Raw genomic sequence first — 16,224 nt, forward strand, 5'->3', positions numbered from 1 at the left:
AAAACCATAAAACAGGAGCAATATTGTAAAAAATTCAGTAAAGAATTTTAGGGCTTCCTTGGTGGTCCAGTGGTCTGCCTGCCTCTTACCATATTCGATCCCTGGTCCAGGAAGATCCCACATGCTGCGGAACAACTAAGCCCCTAGGCCATAACTACTGAGCCATGCACACTGCAACAAAGCCTCCCCACTCACCACAACTAGAGAAAGCCCACACACAGCAATGAAGATTTAGTGCAGCTAAAATTTCTTTAAAAAATGAAACAAAAATTTTTTAAAGAATTTTTAAATGGTCCACATCAATAAAGATCTTTTTAAAAATGAGATAGTGAAGGATTGTATTTATCAAATAACTGACTTCTTCCTCATTTGCTACAAAGATTAACTGAAAAATAAGAATGTCTACTTCACAAAACCTCTAGAAGATGTAATGGAAGTCCCCTTATGGAACTGGCTGACCTGATTATAAGCGATGAAACAATGAGCACAGTTGAAAGATGAAAGAAGGAGAGGTTTCTTGGGCTCACCCTTAGAAATCTCACAGTTGAGACTATTTTACCAATTAATTTTAACAGGGAAAAGCCAGGGAACTTTTAACTAAAAGTTACAATTCATATGAAGAATGTATTCGATTCGTCCAAGCATAAGGAAAACTCACTATTCCTGTTGTACTACTCAATGTAAATCAAAACTATTTTGCACAGTATATAAGGATCTGTGGGAGAATAATATTTTGGCTCAACTGTTAGAAAGTTATTTTACTTTGACATTTTTGCATATTAATACACAGATAAAACATTTAAACTACTTAGGATTTTTGGAACGACAGATGTGCCACACAAAAAAAATCATAGGAAGATATAAAGCTTGCATATGACTTAAACTAGATTCAAAAATGAAAATGCTGTAACAATCCAAGGGTTCTATGCGGTTAAAAACTTTTTAGGTTTTTATACTTGTATAGGTCCATAATTTCCTTTTCCTAGCTTCCATCTGCTTCTTGTATCGTAAAGCTATGAGTGGGGAATGGTTATACCTGCAGTTTTCACTAGTAAATAGAATTCCTTCTAGAAGTCCAAAGAACTGGGGCTTTCCTGGTAGCTCAATGGTGAAGAATCCACCTGCCAACGCAGAAGACACAGGTTTGATCCCTGATCTGGGGAGATTCCACATGCCTCAGAGCAACTAAGCCCGAGTGCTACAACTCCTGAGCCTGTGCTCTAGACCTCATACACCTCAGCTACTGAAGCCCACGTGCCTGGAGCCCGTACCCTGCAACATGAGGCGCCACTGCAATGAGCAGGCTGTGCACCACAAACAGTGAGCAGCCCCCGCTTGCCACAACTAGAGAAAAGCCCACTCAGCAACAAAGACCCAGCATAGCCAAGAATAAATACATAAATAAAAAATTTTTAAAAGAAAGTCAGCGGGAGGAAGTGAGATAAATTTGGAGTTTGGGGTTAACATATACACGCCACTATATATGAAGTAGATAAACAATAAGGATTTACTGTATAGCACAGGAAACTACAGTATCTTGTAAAACCTACAGAGGAAAAGAATCTGGAAAACAGAAGTATAACTGAATCATTTTGCTGCACACCTGAAGCTAACACAACACTGCAAATCAACTATACTCCAAAAAAAACAGGTAATCAGAAGTTTCAAGGCAAGGCTCCCTTGGTGGCTCCTTCCTTACTTCCCTGGAATAAGGTGGTAAAGAATCCACCTGACAATGCAGAAAACACAGGGTTCCATCCCTGGTCCAGGAAGATCCCAGCTGCAACCGAGTCCCTGCGCCTCAACTATTGAGCCTGTGCACTAGAGCCCGGGCGTTGCAACCATGGAGCCCACGTGCCGCAGCGAGTGAAGCCTGCACGCCTACAGCCCACACTTCAGAACAGAAGTCACCACACAGCTCCACTGTAGGAGAGCAGCCTCACTTCCTAAAACTAGAGAAAAGCCTGTGCAGCAACAAAGACCCAGCAGAGCCAAAAACAAATAAGTAAATAAACAAAATTAGTTTTTTTAAGTACTAAAAAAAGAGAGAGAAAGAAAGTTCCAAGGCATACGAAACCCTTTATCGTTCGGGAGATAAATACCACTGCATGAACGAGCAAAGAAACACCAGCCTCTAAGTTAATCTACATTTTTCTAGTATTTTCTTCTCCCTGAAACTTTTGTTAAAAATGGGCCCAGAATATCTAGATAACTGCTGAATCAGGGAGAGGTTCATTGTATTATTCTGTCTTCTGGCGCTTAGGTCTGAATCTTTACACAATCAGAAGGAAGAAGTGCTACAGAGGACTTCTGCAATGAGTAAATACTTAAGTCCCTCCTTTTATGTCTTCTTCACTTTTAATTTCCCTTTTCTCCAATCCTGCCCTCTTCAAAAGGATGAAATGGAGCTGTAAGGTGTCTTCTTCTCTTAGGAAAGGGTTTGAGATAGGAAAAAAATTAATGACTAGGGCCTGGAGAAGGGAAAGTCTACCCACTCCAGTATACTGGCCTGGAGAATTCCATGGACTGTATGGGGTCGCAAAGAGTTGGACAGGACTGAGCGACCGACTTTCACTTTCTCCAGTACTCTTGCCTGGAAAATCCCATGGATGGAGGAGCCTGGTGGGCTGCAGTCCATGAAGTCCATAAGAGTTGGACACGACTGAGTGACTTCACTTTCACTTTTCACTTGCATGCATTGGAGAAGGAAATGGCAACCCGCTCCAGTGTTCTTGCCTGGAGAATCCCAAGGACGGGGAAGCCTGGTGGGCTGCCGTCTATAAGGTCACACAGAGTCGGACACGACTGAAGTGACTTAGCAGCAGTAGCAGGGCTTGAGAAGAAGGCAAGCAATCATGAGCTTCTAGAATGCTAAAAATGGGAGATGGTACAACTGCTGTGGTGAGCTAAGACTTATTAATAACTATAGTTACAAAAACACAAGTACCATATGATGCCACTTACATGAGGTATCTAGAGTAGTCAGATTCATAGAAAGTAGAATGGAGACGGCCAGGGGCTCGGGGGAGTTGCATAATGGATATAATTTATTACAGGATGAAACAGTTCTGGAGATTGGGGCCCAAAGCAAATATACTTAACATTACTGAACTATATGCTTAAATATTATTTTTAAGACAGTAAATTTTATGCTATTAGGTTGGTGCAAAAGTGGTTTTGCATTGCTGAAAATGTGGTTTTGCATTGCTGAAATTTGCTTTTTGATATTGGAATACATTCTTAAATGCAGTTATGTTATATATCATTTTAATGCACATTTCTCCATTTTTACGCTACAGGAATAAACAAACTTATTTCTTGTTGGCTAATATGTGTTAATTATAATGGTTCCTATTTTCATTCATAATGATGTGTTTGACCCTAGTTATAATGATTTAAAATTCACTTCCTAAAACTGCAATTACTTTTGTACCAACCTAATATGTATGTTTTATCACAATTAAAAATAATAATTCATATAAGAAGAATGTGCCTTTAGAGGTAGTTTCTTCCTATGTGCTAGTTGCGTGATATGTGCTCAGCTGTGCTGGAATCTTTGTGACCCCATGGACTGAAGCCTGCCAGGCTCCTCTGTCCATGGGATTTCCCAGGCAAGAATACTGGAGTGGGTTGCCATTTCCTCCTCCAGGGGATCTTCCCAACCCAGGGACGGAACCCAAGTCTCTCGTGCCTCCTGCACTGGCAGGCGGATTCTTTACCACTGAGCCCCCAGGGAAGCCCACACTGGGCTCAGTATTTTTAAATCATTCCATTTCCTATTACAACTTTGTATGCTGGCCGTTATTATTATACCCACTCGGTGCAGACTGAGGTGAAGAGAGGCACAGCCCAAGGCCAGCTGCAGGGGAGCCAGGACTCTCACCAGGAGCCCCACTCTGGACCCACTTACTCTACTTTCAGCTAAACCTCACCAGCAAACTGGCACTGCTCATGGAGCTGGGAGGAAACTTAGTTGCACATAGTGCAATGTATCCTGAACAGACTCTGTCCCTGCCACTTTTAAAAGCAGGCTATTTTAGCGGGGGGCGGTGGGGGGGGGGGGTTGGTTTGCAGGGACACACAATAACAAGTCAGCTTAGGGTTGCTGTCTGAATACAAAATTAAGATCAATATGAGGTTACTTTTAGAAAAAGAAAAAAGATTAAATGGAAGAATCAGTGAAGATAATTTACAATTTCTTCACTACTATGCCATTTTGAAGATATTATCTCACTTAATTCTATTACAAAAGATATAGTTTTATCTTTTTTTCCACCTTAATGAGGAAACTGAAGCTTAGAGATTTCAATTAAGCCAAACAACTTGCTCAAAGGTCATGGAGCTGAATCTCAAGCCTAACTGCAGATCTTCTAACGGCAAAGGCACAATTCTTTTCACTATTCTAGAACTGAAGCAGCTTTGGCATCACCCCCAATATTCTATATAAATTTACTCCACTTCCAGAGAACAGGGAGGGAACTACTTAGACATGTAATACTGTTTTGTCACACTGTATCATTAAAGTCAACTTTCACAGAATATCAAAAAGAAGCTAAAAAGCACACACACACACACACATATTCAAGGTATTTAGTCTTAAGGATTGTGTTCAAAGAATCCAGCCAGTAATGTTGGGGGGCCTAGAAAATTCTTCGAAGAAAAGTCTATAGGATTAAGTCTCACAAACAGCTACTCCAGTGATGGAGAACCACTCACAATGCCTTTCAGATTCCTTCCTGTGCTGTAGTTTCTAGAACATGCCAACCCTGGACTTCATCATTAGGCCAGTGCTCAGATGTGCTGACCAGTGTGGCAGTCTCTCTTCCTAGAGACGCCTCTCACTCGGGAAGCCCCAGGAGAGCTCAGTCACCAGCGAACCAATGGACCCTTCCAGCTAGTGGTTTCCAACAGGGCGGCTATTGGGTCCTCACTGGTTCCCATTTTGCTCCAAGCAGTACAGCGATTTCCTAAATTGATTCTCACAGAGGAGGGGGCTCAGATAGCCTAGACACTAAGATGGTGTCTAGAAATGTCTAGTGTGTCTGTGTCTTCCAAGATCTTCCTTAAGATCCTCTTGTCCAACCCCAATACTGCCCGGTGAGGAAAACAGAGCAGAAGAACCGCCAACCACCCCAACACACAACCTGGAAAAAGCCCCAGCTGGTCAGCTCAGAGCAACTCAGGTCAGCACTGCAAGGGCTTCAGGCTGGTATGTCCTCAGGAGATGGGGTAGGTATTTCTCAAGGCAACTTTACAGGAGAGTGCGGGATTCCGTCAAGCTGTCTGTGCTGCTCAGAGGAAGCTGCGTCATCATGAGAGAGAGCTCAGATGGAGGAAAGTCTAGCATTGTCATGGCCTGGGGCTTACAGCGGCCAGCCAGCTCCAGGTGAGGCGCCTGTGGCATCTCTCCCTCCCAGCCCTTCAGGATGGGTTGTGGATATCAGTTAATACCTGCTCTGACGGCACCATCCAGCAGCTAAGAGTGCAAGAAGACCCTATCTAACTCCTTCACTCTGGGACTGCGTATAAGTCACCTCAATAAATCTTGACAGAAGCTCTCCCTGTCACTATCATTAAGTAAGAAACACACCACTAACCTATATGGTGTCCAGCATGCCCAGACATTACATCACTCCTTTGAAGGCAGGGGTTCCTCTCCATGCAGCTCAGAAGCTCTAATTCACAAGTATGAGAAAACCAAAGCCCCAGTAATCTGCTCTGAGACAGAACAAAGCTCAAACCTGCTGACTCAGTTCCTGGTCAAACCATTTATGCGGAAGCAATAGGGAGGCGCCACTCAATACTTCTGTAAGGCCAACCAACCGTGGGGCCATGGATGACCCCAGAACACATGCACTGCTAAGTTGGTTCTGCTAGCTCCCATACAGTTATACACAAACACAAACAACTAAGATCTGAACCAGAAACTCACTAAGTTGCTATATAACACAATAACTAAGAGCTCCTGGAGCACAGCGACCAGTTGTGACTCGGCTTTTATTCCAGGGCTTGGCAGGCCTTGGCACCTGGCGGGCTCTCTCAAATGTGGTTAGATGAATGACCACAGGGAATGTCTGAATCCAGCAGAGTACCTTTTTCTTTTCCCTTCAGATCTGGAGTTTCAAATATATAGTTTGCCCTGTTCATCCTTAGCATCAGTCTTGGCTCCATGCTGTAGTACATAACATACTCAGAGATAACTAGTTGTGTAACCAAATCTCAGTCCCTGAGTTTTAGCTGAGCACATGACCACATTTCCCAGCTTCCCTTATAGCTTGTGATTGTACTAAGTTCTGACCAATTAGACAAGTAGAGGTGTGAAGCAGAAGCTTCTGGAATCTCCTGAAAGGATAAGGGTCACCTTTTGACTCTCTCCTTCCTGTTGGCTAGAAGAAAACTTGACGGCTGGAGCTCAAGCAGCCACTTTGTAAAATCATTATCATGCTAACTAAGGTAGTGGGGCAGCTAAATAAAGGAGCCACAGACTCCAGATCATAGAAGTAATACAGTAATGAGGTAAATTATCTTGTTTAAACCCTACTGTTTGAAGTTTTCCATCACTTTCAACTTAAATAATACTAATGTCAACACCCACATATCCAGTATACCTTAGTGCAAATGTTCTCTGGAAAGCTATGGTAATTCTCCTGTCCTGGGGCAAGAGAGTGCCTTATTCATCACAATTTGCCACAAGCATCCCCTCAACCAAATAATTTCTTTGTTTTAAAAGGTGAGGTGGGAACGTTTGCCTCGACCAGTGTCCCAGACCACCTGCTAACCTCTCTCTGTGTATTCATCCTGATGTGTCAGAGTAGTATCATCCCCATCTTTCAGCACCTTGCTTGTGCTGCAGGCCAAGCTCTCCACAGAGGAAGCCATGACTGGTAGGGGTAAAATCAGATTATAAACAGTACTAAATGAAAAACTTCCCAGAATAGAAACTCTTGGTTTTAATTACTGATTTGTGTTGGTAGTAGAAAGGTAGTCCAGCCTAGAAAACCCCAGGTGTTAGCCTGCACCTGAGAAAAACTCTGGTTGATCAACAGTCACCGATATAAACATATTCCCAGGACTTTTCAGTGAACTCGGAATCCAAGCTCTACTCCTAGCAAAGACATTTAAAATAATTCACGTCTAGGTTTGTAGAATTATAGTTGGCTCTGTTCTCTTTGGAGTCATGAACCCTGACAGAGAGACTCCCTCAAAGAATACTTACTCGTGAAACTAAACTGGTTCAGAATCAACTGAGGGATGACGAACAACAGTGAACATACAAACGCCAGGGGCTATTCTAAGGAGTTTACGTTTACTACGCTATTTAATCTTCAAATCAATTTCACGAGGTGCACGTTCTTCTTATGCCCATTTAACAGAAGAAATGGAGGCACAGAGGGCTAGATTAAGTGACGTGGCCCAAGATCAGATGCCGAGAGAGCAGCTGAGCTGGTCTTCAAACTCACGCAGGCTGGCTTCAGGACGCCAGACCTCAGCAACCACACACACCACCTGCCTTGCCACTGCGTCAGAAGGGGCCGCGGACCTCTTCTCATGAGAGACACAGTGACCTACCACGCAGGTGCAGTGGCCACAGTGTATAATACAGGAGCTGCTGGGAACGAACACTCTCAGCAAGGCTCTGTAATTTCCTTTCCTTGGGCTCTGCAAAGCACAGGCTTGCTGGACTTCCTTAGAAGTTAGTTTTCCTGAGAAATATTTTACTAGGAAAACAGTAAGACAAGTCACTTCTGATCCACACTCTGCTGTACATGTGAAACTAACACAAAATTGTAAAATAACTATATTTTTCCTATTTCTATATCCTATTTTCTATTAGGAAATAAAATATTTCCTACATTTTTCCTATATAGAGAAAACTCTATATTTCCCTATTTTTCAATAGGAAAAAAAACAGGAGAGGGACTGCTGCCCATGGTCCTTATGTGAAGCCAAGTTCCACTTTAATCCACAGCCTGGTGGCAGGTATTAACCTGCCACCAACACAGGTGAAACATTAGGCAAGAGACGGGGCCCGTGCGCAAGCGGTGATGCGGGCCTCAGCGCTGGCCGACACTCATTCCGTACAAAACAGTGGCTGACTTCAACCTCCTGTGCTGATTTTGAGCCTGAATATAAAATCTGTGGACACTTCTTTGTATTCCCCACAGGACATACACAAAAGACACCACCTCCACTCTCCCCTCCCCCCCCAAAATTGAATGCATCTAGGCTGATTGCTGGCTTTGATGAATTTGCTCCTCGTGAAGCCCTCTGCAAAAGGCAGAAGCCAAGAGGAGGAGTGCTGGAGGGTCAGCTCCCACTGCCTTGTGGATACACGTGAAGCTGGATCTCTTTCCTTCCCCTTTTACTTGAGGGGCAGGAGATAAGCAAAGAGGGTAAAACCCAGACGACCGAACTCCCTGTTCGAGGGAAAAACAAGCACATCCTTGGACAAGGTGTACCAAAACCCACCCACTTTGTACAGTTTGGCTTACGAAGCAAGGATAATATGCCTGTTGCAAAAATTATGGCCCAAGACTTGAAGTCCTTCTGGAGAGAAGCACAAAAAGAAAGGCGACTCCCTTCTGTTCTTAGAAAAGTGAACGGATACCGGCAAGCACAATGTGCCAGTGGGATCCCCGGCTGGATCTCTGCAAATTGAAGCCCACACATGAGTAAACATTTAACAAGGACTTAACAGCACAAGAGTGCTTTGTTGTACGAAGTATACTTGAGTTAACTCTTCCTTTCCAGCAGTCCTTATCCAAATTGTGGAAAACCACAAGTTAGACTATCTGGCTCTCAAAAGATTGCTTCTTCAATTTTCTCTAAGTTTCCTCCAGCACCCCTGTCTAACTGCAGCACAGCAGGGGGAGGAAACCGAAAGTGTGTGCCAGGCACCCACTTCCCCTTCTTTTTGGAAAGGCTCTTTCACTGTCCTTGAAAACGCAACTTCCTATTCATCCCTCACAGCCTCTGAAGAAAGGGCTTCAAATCTTCTGTTAAGAAATTCAACTTCCTCAAGTTGTCCTTTCCAGATTTTGACGTACTTATCATTCATCAGCCACCTCCTTGGTCACCAAACTCCTCTGAAATCCAAAAACAAGTAAATAAATAAAAGAATTGTTACAGACCATGTTACTCTGAAAAGGAGTATAGTGAAGGGACTTCCCTGGTGGTCCAGGGATTAAGAATCCGCCTGCCAACGCAGGGGGCGCGGGTTCGATCTCTGATCCAGGAAGATTCCACACGCAGTGGGGCAACTAAGCCTGGAGCCACAACTGCTAAAGCCTGTGCTCTAGAGCCGGTGCTCCAGGAGAGAAGTCACCACAGTGAGGAGCCTGAACGCCTCAGCCAGAACGTAGCCCCCACTTCCTGCAACGAGGGAACGCCGGCATGAGCGCTGAAGACCTAGCGCAGCCAAAAATAAGAAATTAACTTAAAAACTAAAAATAATTTTAAAAAAGAAAAGAAGTGTAAGTGGCTCATCTCCCCAGGAAAACAATTTGACACTTTCTTTAAAGACTAAACATGCATCAACCATATGATCTTGCAATTGTACTCCTTCCTGGGCATTTATCCCAGAGAAATGAAAACATGTTCACACAAAGACATGTACACATATGTTCACAGAAGCTTCAGTCCTAACAGTCAGAAGTTGGAAATCACCCAGATGTTCTCCAGTAGGTGAACGCTTAAACAAACTGGTGTACCCACACGACAGAGCACCACTGAATAATGAAAAGGAATGAACGTCTACCCATAGCAATCTCCAGAGAATTATGCTAGGGCAGAAAAAAGGCAATCTCAAAAGGCTACGGAACGTATGTTTCCATTTATATTAACATTCTAGACACGACAAAATTATGGAAATGGAGAAAGTTCCTGGTTGACAGGGATGAGGGATGAGGCAGAAGGGCAGTGGTGGGAGAAAGCAGGGATGGCTAATAATGGGCAACACGGAGGAGGGATCCTGTGGTGATGAAATGTTCCGTGTTTTCACTTTATCCATGTCAGTGCCCTGTAAGATCCTACAAGATCCTACCACTGGGGAAACTGAGTAAAGGGTACATGGCATCTGTATTATTTTTTTACAACTGTAGTATGAATCTACAATTATCTCTCACAAAAACTTTATTTATTAAAAAAAAAAATCAATGACCATCCATCTTTTGTGATTCAACTACTGCCATGGGTTGAATTGTGATCCCCCAAAAGCTATGACCATGTCCTAACCCCTGGAATCTCAGAATGCGAGACCTTATTTGGAATAAAGTTCTTTGCAAATGCAACTGAGACTGCGGATCTCAAGATGACGCCATCCTTGGAACGGAGGAACCCTAAACCCAGTGACAAGTGTCCTTGTAACAAAGAGAAAAGAAAGAAACAGACGTGAGGGGATGCCAAATGAAGATGAAGCTAGAGACTGGAGAGATGAGAGAAGCTGGAGACTGAGGAACTCCACCAGAACTAGGAGAGAAGCATGCACCAGATTCTCCTGCAGAAGGAACCAAGGCTGTCTAACATCTATATTTTGGACTTCTGGCCTCCAGAAATACAAGAGAATAAATTTCCATTGTTTTAAACCACCAACTTTGTGATGATTTGTTACTGCAGCCCTAGGAAACTAATACGTTTGACACTTTTCAATGAGTGGGTTCAATTTCTCTCTTTTTTTAAATCACAGAAAATATGAGCAAGTCCTTAACTTCTATTTATGTATATTCCTGGACATAATTTTTCCCGCCCCCCCTGCAGAGGATATAGGCCGTAAGGACATGTATCATTTCACTCTACAATCTTTTCTGCGGTGTTTTCCCTGGTATTTTGTTTGTTCTAACTATAAACTATTACTAGGTGGCATATAGGAGTGTCCACTCATCAAATATCCTGGTTAATAATTATCATACGTGCTAAACAGGCTCAATCAACTTTCAAAGGTTCCTTAAAAGAAGCCATACTGACTAACAGGCTAAGTCTACTGTTTCCTTGGTAACTAAGAATTTGCTTTTAGATCTTGCAATGTGCTTCAGGGTCTTCAAAATGAGTAGTAATTACTAGGCTGAAGATACACAAAAAGTACTGTTTTGTATCTTGAGAGAAATACCCTAAGCTTCTGGCTTCTGAGCAGGCCAAGATGGACAAAAACTACCCATTAACCATGAAGTTTTAAGAAGGTGGAAAATGGATCTTTTGAATCAGGCTTGATTTCTGACTGTACCGCACCAGTTATGTTCAGAAAACACGACCTCTCAGACCGTAACTATCCCTGCGATACACAGTGGGACTGACAGCCATTCCACAAGTGGGCTGCAGGGGTTATCAAGTTAGTGTACACAGCAGTGGCTAACAGAAAATGCATGCTCAATAAAAATTATTCTTGTCTCTAAATCTCCTTAAACTTTCATTTATATATATTTATACAAATATGTTAAATGGATAACCAACAAGGACCTACTGTATAGCACAGGGGACTCAGCTCAAAGTTATGTGGCAGCCTGGATGGGAGGGGAGTTTGGAGGAGAATGGATATGTGTATATGTATCACTAAGTACCGGAAACTATCACAACATTATTAACTGGCTATACTTCAATATAAAATTAAAAGTTTTAAAAAATAAAAAACAAAATCTGAGCTGAAATTCCGGGTTATATTTTCTCTGCTTTTAGTTTTTAATCTTGTTTTTTTTTTTTTTGTGCCTACTTATTTCTATTACCCTTTTCCAGGCAGTTAGGTTTTTAAGAGGCAATATCTATGGTACATAGTACAAGATCTAAAAGGTATGAAACAGCAGAATGTGATTCGCCTTTTTCCCACCCCACATCCAACCACCTTTGACTTCCTTGAAAACTATTTTCAGTGTTCATATACATCGTTTGAGAAGTGGTCATGTCACATAAAAACATAAGCGTGTACAATTCCTCAAAAAAAAAAAAAAAAAACCAGTATAATGCAATGCTGTGTGTACCTTCATTTACTCATATATCTTGAAGATTTTCCCAGTGCATTTAAGGCCACTTCCTTTACAAGTACATACATTCCACTGTAAGAAGGAATTGCAGCTAGTCTTCCACTGATAAGGATTTTAATTGTGCTCAACTTTTTCTAAAACAAGCACTCTGTATGGCCATACGTATATACTTGTGAGAAATGGGATATTTCCTGCCATACCAGTAAACAAAGAATGTTACAGTCCCCAGCAATTACAGCCACAGATGGTGAGCTGGTGACCCCTGAGGGAACTCAGGAAGGAAAGAATACCTGCCATCCAGCAGTCATCAGACTGCTACCACTACCTACAGTGAGTCCTGAGGAAACTGAAGGCGTGAAAACAGGGTAACTGAGGGACATATCAAAGGAATGGCTTCAGTGAGCCCAGATTCTTGCATCTTCCCATACACAGAAAAGCACTACATCCTTTAACTTGGGATTCCTGGTTTTCTTTCACTAACAACCATCTTTTGGGACTGCGCTGGTAGTGCAGTGGAGAAGAATCTGCCTGCCAATGCAGGGGACGCAGGTTAGATCCCTAGTCCAGGAAGTCTCCATAGACCAACGAAGCCCACACACCACAACCACTGGTCCTGTGTTCCAGAGCCCAAGAGCCACAACCACTGCGCCCACGTGCTGCGACCACGGAGCCGCAACTACTGAGCCCACGCTCCAGAGCTTGAAAACCGCAACTACCGAAGCCCACGCACCTAGCACCTACGCTCTGCAATGAGAGAAGCCACTTCAATGAGAAGCCTGTGCATCCCAACCAAGAACAGACGCTGCTCATCACAACGAGAGAAAGCCCAAGTGCAGCGACAAAGACCCAGTACAGCCAAAAATAAATAACATCATCTTTTGATACTTTTTGCAACTCTGTTGTTGCAAAACTTCTATGTAACAGGGATCTTCTTTCGCTGCCTCAGCGCAGCTTTCTCAGGGTTACTTGAGATGCTGCTTCCCAGGCTCGAAGTCCTAAATATTCCCACAGGATAAAACAAAATATTCCCATGGGATAAAACATACTCGTCAACTTTTAAGTTGTGAATACTTTTTTTAAGCCAACAACTGTCAGATTAATTTCTGCTACTGGATCTGCTAGGCAAAGAATCTGTATTTTTTAATTTCCATACATAAGCCCAGATAACCCCCACCATCAATGATTTACATACACCTATTTACTCATATCTGAAATTCTAACTTAAACCTCTCTGCTGCTGCTGCTGCTGCTAAGTCGTTTCAGTTGTGTCCAACTCTGTGCGACCCCATAAACGGCAACCCACCAGGCTCCCCCGTCCCTGAGATTCTCCAGGCAAGAACACTGGAGTGGGTTGCCATTTCCTTCTCCAATGCATGAAAGGAAAAGTGAAAATGAAGTCGCTCAGTCGTGCCCGACTCTTAGTGACCCCCTCTCTACCTATTTAATTTACATTTCTATTTCATATGAGGCAAAGCATCATAAGCCTTCTGTTATTCTTTTTCTGAAAACTGTCTGTTGATATCTTATCCTCACTCTCTGTTAAGTTGCTGGTCTTTTCTCATTGAAAAGCTCTTGATTTCTATTCAGAAAATGGACTCATTTCTCATTTGTATCACAAATATCCTTTCCAGTGAACTGCTGTTTTCCTTTAAAAAATGTGATGTTTCCTAAAGAAATTTTTTATTTGTATAGTTAAATTGACTAGCTTTCTAAAAACTTTTATCATGTTCTACTTTAAAAAGTTGCATCTATGGGGATTCCCAGGTGGCTCAGTGGTAAAGACTCTGTCTGCAATGCAGGAGACGCCCCAAGACACCACTTCTATTCCTGGGTCAGGAAGATGTTCTCACGCAGAAATGTATAGTAAACTCTCCCATATTTTATTCTTCTCAGGTATCCTTTCTTTCTCTTCAACTCCTAAGATGGAACCAGCTCAAAGGAGGGCCACAAGAGGGCACCAGTCCAGCGGCTCTCTGAACCCTGAAGCTGCAGGCCAGACACCCAGGGCACACCCAGGGCAACAACGGAAAGGAAATGAGATCTAACCAAGTGGGTTGTAAGGAACTTCCTGTGCACATACAAAGAGCTACAGAAAAACCTGCAGCTGTGTCCCTCTGGAATTCATCCTGAAAGACACAGAAGATCTGTTTTCAACCCTCTGGCCCACAGCTGCACACATGGTGAGATCAGACTTGAGCTGTGGCACAACTTCTAGGGCAAAAATCTACAGCAGGTTTAGAGTCCATCAGAGATCAAGGCCATGTGTAAAGTGACCTTTCTTTCAAACACAAGGTATGTCTTCCCACCTCACACAGGGTATTCCATTAAAAGTGTGAAATCCTGTTTCTTCTCTACTGGGTCAAACAGCTAATGTAAGTACACACATCCTCACAAAAAAACCCCTCCACAAACTAATGGGGAATTTCAGGCCAAACAAACCTCCTATAAAGAACACATATATAACTAAAAATAGAAGATTAAGAAGCACATTAAATATCATGTATTCTCAAGTTATTTTTTTTTAATTTACTTAAATTGGGAGAAAATTGCTTTACGATATCGTGTTGGTTTCTGCCATACAACAATGCAAATCAGTCATAATTTTATATTTATATATATATATACACAAAAAGGCAAAATGGTTGTCTGACGAGGCCTTACAAATAGCTGAGAAAAGAAAATAAGCGAAAGGCAAAGGACAAAAGGAAAGATTTGAATGCAGAGTTCCAAAGAACAGCGAGGAGAGAAAAGAAAGCCTTCCTCGGTGATCAATGCAAAGAAATTGAGGAAAACAATAGAATGGGAAAGACTAGAGATCTCTTCAAGAAAATTAGAGATACCAAGGGAACATTTCATGCAAAGATGAGCACAATAAAGAACAGAAATGGTATGGATCTAACGGAAGCAGAAGATATTAAGAAGAGGTGGCAAGAATACACAGAAGAACTATACGAAAAAGATCTTCATGACCCAGATAATCATGATGGCGTGATCACTCACCACAAACAAAGTGATCACTACAAAGCTAGTGGAGGTGATGGAATTCCAGTTGAGCTATTCCAAATCCTAAAAGATGATGCTGTGAAAGTGCTGCACTCAATATGCCAGCAAATTTGGAAAACTCAGCAGTGGCCACAGAACTGGAAAAAGTCAGTTTTCATTCCAATCCCAAAGAAAGGCAATGCCAAAGAATGCTCAAACTACCACACAATTGCTCTCATCTCACACGCTAGCAAAGTAATGCTCAAAATTCTCCAAGCCAGGCTTCAACAATATGTGAATCATGAACTTCCAGATGTTCCAGCTGGTTTTAGAAAAGGCAGAGGAACCAGAGATCAGATTGCCAACATTCGCTGTATCATGGAAAAAGCAAGAGAGTTCCAGAAAAATATCTACTTCTGCTTTATTGACTACGCCAAAGCCTTTGACTGTGTGGATCACAATAAACTGGAAAATTCTGAAAGAGGTGAGAACAGCAGAGCACCTTAGTGGCCTCCTGAGAAATCTGTATGCAAGTCAAGAAACAACAGTTAGAACTGGACATGAAACAACAGACTGGTTCCAAATCAGGAAAGGAGTACGTCAAGGCTGTATATTGTCATCCTGCTTATTTAACTTATATGCACAGTACATCATGCAAAACGCCAAGCTGGATGAAGCACAAGCTGGAATCAGGACTGCTGGGAGAAATATCAATAACCTCAGATATGCAGATGACACCACCCTTACAACAGAAAGCAAAGAACTAGAATCTCTTGATGAGAGTGAAGAGAGGAAAGTGGAAAAGCTGGCTTAAAACTCAACATTCAGAAAACTAAGATTATGGTATCCAGTCCCATCATTTCATGGCAAATAGATGGGGAAACAATGGAAACAGGGACAGACTTTATATTTTTGGACTCCAAAATCACTGCAGATGGTGACTGCAGCCATGAAATTAAAAGATGCTTGCTCCTTACTACAAAAGCTATGACCAATCTAGACAGCATATTAAAAAGCAGAGACATTACTTTGGCAACAAAGGTCCGTCTAGTCAAAGTGATGGCTTTTCCAGTAGTCATATATGGATGTGAGAGTTGGACCATAAAGAAAGCTGAGTGCCGAAGAATTGATGCTTTTGAACTGTGGTGTTGGAGAAGACTCTTGAGAGTCCCTTGGACTGCAAGGAGATCCAACCAGTCCATCCTAAAGGAAATCAGTTCTGAATATTCATTGGAAGGACTGATGCTGAAGCTGAAACTCCAATATTTTTTCA

General features: G+C 42.4%; 1 protein-coding gene across 3 annotated transcripts in view; it reads right to left on the reverse strand.

The window, feature by feature from the left end:
* Positions 1–16,224, reverse strand: part of UCK2 (uridine-cytidine kinase 2) — a 125,432-nt gene that overhangs the window by 23,094 nt on the left and 86,114 nt on the right. The gene's annotated exons all lie outside the window — the stretch shown is intronic.

This window comes from Bos taurus, chromosome 3 (assembly GCF_002263795.3).
Source record: "Bos taurus isolate L1 Dominette 01449 registration number 42190680 breed Hereford chromosome 3, ARS-UCD2.0, whole genome shotgun sequence".
NCBI lineage: Eukaryota > Metazoa > Chordata > Mammalia > Artiodactyla > Bovidae > Bos > Bos taurus.